Genomic DNA, 6,676 nt, shown 5'->3' with positions numbered 1-6,676 from the left:
ATATTTATTCATGATGGATACGATAAACCCATGCCGCGTAGAGTTTGGCAATATAGCCAACTAGAGAGCGAGATTTCAGAGGTAATTTTGGCAGGAGGCTTATACTCCGAATACCTTGAAAAGTTCTTCAGAACCGGTTAGATAAAAGTTGCACCAAGGCAGTTAACAATAAAATTGCTGACAAGAAATGCTGCTTATCGCAAATGGCGCCAAGTTGCATGCAAGCAAACGATCGATACCTGCAAAGAAAAATATAATTAGAGATTGAAGAGAAAAATTCTCAATTAATCAACATCTTTCTGGTCCGTAGAAAAAGCAGTTGACCTACTGGTTTCTGTAGATCTACATTTTGCCATTGACTAGGAAAATGGTTTTATTGTAGTGACCGCAATGGAAAAGGCAGACTTCCTGAGTCAGATGTTTGCAATAATCTCGGCCATAGACCCACAGGGCAAAACATCACCGAATTATCCGAGAAAGGCTTCTTCGGTGCCAGTCTTCCGTCATAGAGATCTTGAAAAAGTTTTCAAAGGCTTGAACACAAACAAGGCCATTGGCTCTGATGGATTAACGCTACTAGTATTAAAAAAGTGCGCGGTAGTGCTGACACCACCTATGTGAAAACTATTTTCTCCTTCATACAGGAGAGATCTCTGCCCTGGAGATTCAATGGATATCCAAAAAAAGTAAAAAGACGGTGGCCATCAATTATTATCCAATTGCTTTAGTCGCGGCCTTTTCAAGATAATACAGAAACCATAGTCGGTCAGCAAATTCTGAAATACCTGGACTCCACCAACATCATTAGCGACCGTCAGTAAGGTTTTAGCAAATAAAGGTCTACTGACTAATAGATCTGTTGATCTATGTCACACATGTTTGGACCAACTCTATCGAGAATTAAGTATAATGTAATATATATAAGAGAAATAGAAAAAACAGACGAAGAAATGTAGGTTTGATAACTGTGGATATTGCAAAAGGCATTTTATAGGGTCTGACATAAACACCTCTTAAACAAACAGTATTTTTATGGTTTGCGACCAACTCTCGCTGCTTGGCTTAAAAGTTTCCTCCTATTAAATTAACGCTGTTGTCTCTCAGAGAGCATGAAATTTTTTACCGTCTTCTTATTATATGTATATTAACGACCTTCTCGACAAGACTTTTAATCCAATTTTCAACTTTGCTGATGACAGTACATGAATGTCTTTCTTTACATCGCCCAACCAGATGCGTCTGCATAGTACAGAACCTCTGCGAGTTCCAGCGATAATTAGAGGTTTGGACAGTTAACCACATAGAAGGAAGGTGGCGGACCTAACTCGACTGACTCGGCGGACTTTTATCGATACAAATATAAGGCCTCACCTTCACTTATAGCTAGAGCTATACGTGCAAGATCAACTCGACAGGCAGGTGCGACTCATGAAAATCCTATAGACAAGTTTTAAAGCAAAAGAAAGAACAAGTATTCATCATTTAACCCAAAAACTAAATCCAATCAATTACACAAATGGAGATTTCTGAAGTCAAGTTTGAAATGAAGGTATCATCATAGGATGTGAAAACCGTTCAAATATTTGTAACATTCCACAAAAAGTTAAACAGCAGTTTGGAAATGAGTACTTAATACAGGAACCTGAAAGGAAAATCTCAAAAATTATGATATAATATGGTGTAAAAAAAACTATCATCAACCATGAATTGTCTGCATCTCAGAACCACATATATAGAGATAGTGAGGAGAACCACATATATGAGATAGAGCGACACATGGAAATAGATCTAAATTTTTATAGTAATATATGTTCATATCCACATAGTACTCATACAGGCGGAGTGATAATATACATATGTAAAAGAAAAACTGTTAATTAATTAAAACTCATAAAGTCAATACATGGATAGCAGGTATTTCCTTCACCCAAAATTTAATAAAATATTATTTATTTGACTTATATCATTTTCCATCAATCAGATTTTGTTGATTTCTTTGAGACATTTTTGTCTGAAAAGCTTGAACGAAATGGAATCCTTATTATTGTCGATTAATAATATAAGGTAATATTTCAATAAAGAGTTTTCAAAAATTCATTTTATTCTACAAAACTCAAGAATATCATCCTCTTTCAAGGCCTGCATCAACAAATTAATGTATTTACAAGGGTACCCAAAGATTCAGCATCTGTATTGGATTTATTTCTGACAAACCATAAGGCCATTGAACATAAAATTTTCACCGTGTCAAAAATAGAAGACTATCACATGATACTGACAACACTAAATATATGTCAAAACAAAATTGGGAAAGCTTTAAAATACAAAGAAAATGGTATTGTCGCAAATATAACAAGAAAAAAAAAATACTACTTTATAGATGAAGCAAAACGTGACCCCAAGTATATGTAGAATGCACAAGATAGAGAATAGTATAGTATATAGAGAAGCAAAAGGTATGAAGATACAATAAAAAACCAAACAAACTTCAAATTCTGGAAATCTGTAAACTTTATGAAATTTAAATTAGCATTTAAAGTTATTAGTGAGTTATTTTGAAGTTATTTTATAAATAATATTTTGTATCTAATAAATAAGTGTTTACGGTTTGGATCATTCCCAGATTCCTAGACATTTTAAATGGCTACCTCTATAGAGAAAAAAAACAAATAATGTTAAACGTGAAGAATTTTTCCTTATCAATGTAGTTCCAGTCTATGAAAAGCTGCTTGAAACAACTACTAACAAACAAGTGTTCACATTATATAGAAGAAAATAAACTTTTAAGCAGCTACCAGGCAGTTTTCAGAAAACATAAATCACGTGAAAGTGCATTATAATCAGTTTTATTTGGGTAGAAAATGCGTTAGAAAATAAATAATTGATAGATGAAATGTTTTTCGACATGGTTTTGGCAAAGTGCAATCAACGAATTTTAATATAAAAGTTTCTGGATATAAAGCTTCAGTATTCGGTGTGCTCCAGAGCAGTTCACTCAGGTCAAACCTATTTGTGATTTACCTAAATGATATCGTAAAAATATGCAAAAAATATAAAATTCAGTTATTTGCCGATGGCAATTTAATCTATACTATTGGAACAGATAATAATCTAATAATTGAAACTAAATAGTGAATTACAAAATTTTGAAAAGTGATTATGTAATAATAGTATGTATATAAATATAGAAAATGTGTATAATGTTATTTTTGCAAATAAGGTGTTAAAAAGATAGATAAAATTAAATACTAAGGGGTAGTCATATACAGGGTGTTACAAAATTCAGTGCAAATATTTTAAGAGCATATTGTTCGAGTTAAAATAAGACTTTTTTTCCTATAAATATGTGTTCTAAAATGCACCACCTCAGAGCTACAGCCCGCGCAAATTATGCATCAATTCTGCTGAAAATTTGCATATCTCCGTTTTTTAGGTGCTTTTTTTATTTTCCTTCCCAAAAATGACGTCAATCCAATTTTAGGGAAGGATTCAGGGGAGCTGACCCTTCCGATGGCCCGTATCTCATGCTTCCTATAAGAAACTTAAAAATCTAGCAACACCATCTAGTTAGCCATTAAAAAATTTAAAAAAAATTGTCTCTTGGATTTTTTCGATATAATTAAGCGTGTTCAAGAAAATCCCTGATAAACGAAACGGGAGCTTTATTAAACCCGATTAAACTATTAAATTAGAAAAAACAAAGTATGCGACTATTTTATTTTTTAGTTTTCATGGGCTGTAACTGTTTTATTTTTTGTCAAATCAAATTATTTTTATCCAAAAAATGCAAACAACGATAATTTTAGATTTTTTCCATGCCTAATTAGATGATGTTCTACGTTTTCAAATTTCTTATTGGAAACATAAGATAAAGGCCATCACAAGGGTCCTGAATCCTTTCCTAAAATTGGTTTTACACTATTTTTGGAATGGAAAATGTCAAGAGAACTCAAAACAATTCAACTTGTAAATTTGCGTCGGCTGTAGCTCTGCGGGGATGCATTTTAGAACACATGTTTATAGGAAAAAAAAGTCTTATTTTAACTCAAACAATACGCGCTCAAAATATTTGCCCCGATATTTGTAACACCCTGTATAGAACAATCATGCTACATATATTACAAATAAAATGGCAACAAAGTAAACTGAATGTTCAGAGTAGGTAAAGATTAAAAACACTAAGTTAACGATTTATAAAACTTATGTGGCTAAACACGTGCATTTGCTTGTATTTTAAGCATAGGAACCCATGTCCGGAAAAAATTGTCCTGTTTCAAAATTGGACCCTTCGTGGCCGGTGGGTAGGCAACCCAACGTACACGAGAAGTTTTTTTTACTTTTTCTGAATACCATGTATTTTTTTTGGCAATGACAACGATAAATTTTTGACGGAAACTTCAACCTGACTGACAGGAAAAAAAATCTGTTTCTTGCACGTTTGTATGAGAAAAAGTAGACGATGAACCGGCTAACTTTCCGCGAGCTTGTTGATGTGCATCTAGTTTATGGAGCTACAGGCAGCAATGCATTGGCGGCTCAGCGCTTGTACGCTCAGCGATTTCCACAGCGTGACCAGGTACACCGCAGCGTGTTTGTAAATGTCGACCGCACACAACGGGAAACGGGATCATTTCAAGTAAGTCTTGTTCTTTAAAAGTATTTTTTATTGCCAAAGTATAAATTTATTGTAAGTCGTTTATACGGGACTGTTAACTAGGTACAGCAGGAGCGAGGACGACTGAGTCTAGCACATGATGGACTTGAAGATGCTGTAATGGCACGTATTGCCGACAATCCCCAAAAGAGCATTCGTCAGGTCGCTTCCGAAGTGGGTTGCAGCCACGGGACGGTATGGAATATCTTTCACGACAACAATTTACACCCATTTAAATTGAAGAAAGTTCAACATCTTTTTCCTGACGATCCCCCTCGGCGCCTTCACTACTGCCAGTGGTTAAACCAACGCATTGGAGAAAATTCTGATTTCCTGCGGTATGTTTGTTCCACCCACGAAAAGGGCTTTTCTAGAGAAGGTATGTTCAACGCCCACAACAACCACTTCTGGTCGAAAGAGAACCCGCATGCCATGCATGTCCGAGGATATCAAAAGGACTTTTTTGTTGATGTTTGGGCTGGCATTGTCGGCGACCACTTGCTTGGTCCATATGTTCTACCCGCCCGCTTGAATGCAGAAAATTATTTGACATTTCTCCAAGGCCAGTTACAGGAATATTTTGAAGATTTGCCCCTACAGATTATTAATAACGTGTGGTGGCAGCACGATGGTTGTCCTGCGCACTGGCCAAGGCCGATCCGGGATTATTTAGATGACATTTTCCCCAATTGTTAGATAGGACGTGGTGTGGACGTGGCCACCGAGGTCTCCTGATCTTACGGCACCAGATTTCTTTCTGCGGGGCACCATGGAACAAATGGTGTATCAAACACCACTTAATTGCGCGAATCGTAATGGCCGCAGAGTTCATTCGAGAGCAGCGGGGTGTTTTCGCTCGAATGCGAACTTCATGGCACCAACGGATCGATAAATGCATCCAGGAGAACGGACAGCACTTCAAGCATCTGTTGTAGTGCCCCTGTCCATCACTTTGTTTTTGTTTTATTTTCTTCAGGTTATTTTAATCCTGTTAATTTAAGACTATTTTACTTTAATAATTTTAGTTTTATGAGTTATCTCCGGTATTTTTTGTGGAGAGCTTTATTGCAATTATTACATGTTTTGGTTTTTAAACTAAAGCGTTTAATTTGTGGCTCGTGTACGATAGGTTGCCAGGATTGCCTTGCTTTCCCATCTGGCGCAAAAATTTCAATTTTAAAACAACCGCTCAATTCACAACATTTGATCCGATTAGTGCGGTCTGTGCGGATATAAATCGTGATTACTTCCTTAACCGCCAAATAGGCGATTTCAAAGTCAACCTGACATTTGACAAACTATACATGGTATTCAGAAAAAGTAAAAAAAAAACTTTTCGTGTACGTCGGGTTGCCTACCCACCTGCCGCAAAGGGTCCAATTTTAAAACAGCCCCATCTCCGAATGGGGGCTTTTCCGGACATGGGTTTCTATGCTCAAAATACTTGCCTATGGCGTTTCTACCTACCCTACAATTTTTGCCAAAGTTATCGTGGTCACCCTGTATATTAGATAAAACTAAATAATAAACATAAAGTATGTTAACAGAAACTAATTTACTAATTGTGAACCAACAAATTGTATATAACACACTTGTTTTCATTTACAAAATAATACGTGGTTACATGTTTCAAAAGCTATACCATAAGAGTACAGCTTATCCGCTTTTTAGTGTTAAATTTGTTGTGATGAGTTTAAATATTCATTTATCTAATTTCTTTTTAAAAATATGTACTGTAAGTTATTGATTGTATAACACATATTTTGCTAATACAGTTTATTCTATTCTATACCGAATGCATCTGTAGACTGAGAATTTTTATTTCGTAAACAAAATAAATAAAAATGTAAAAATCATTTCGTCAGTCTAATAAATGAATATGTTCACTATTTTTGTGTATTAAGTGTTTTAATTCACATCTAAACGAACAGTAAAAACGCTGAAGTATGTCCGGGCCTTTAGAACAGTATTCGTGAAAAGCTCATCGCAAGACTTATCAATAAACTTCACACGTCACCATTC

The sequence above is a fragment of the Anthonomus grandis genome, chromosome 4 (genome assembly GCF_022605725.1).
Source record: "Anthonomus grandis grandis chromosome 4, icAntGran1.3, whole genome shotgun sequence".
Classification (NCBI taxonomy): Eukaryota; Metazoa; Arthropoda; class Insecta; order Coleoptera; family Curculionidae; genus Anthonomus; species Anthonomus grandis.
Note: the sequence above shows the minus strand (reverse complement) of the source record.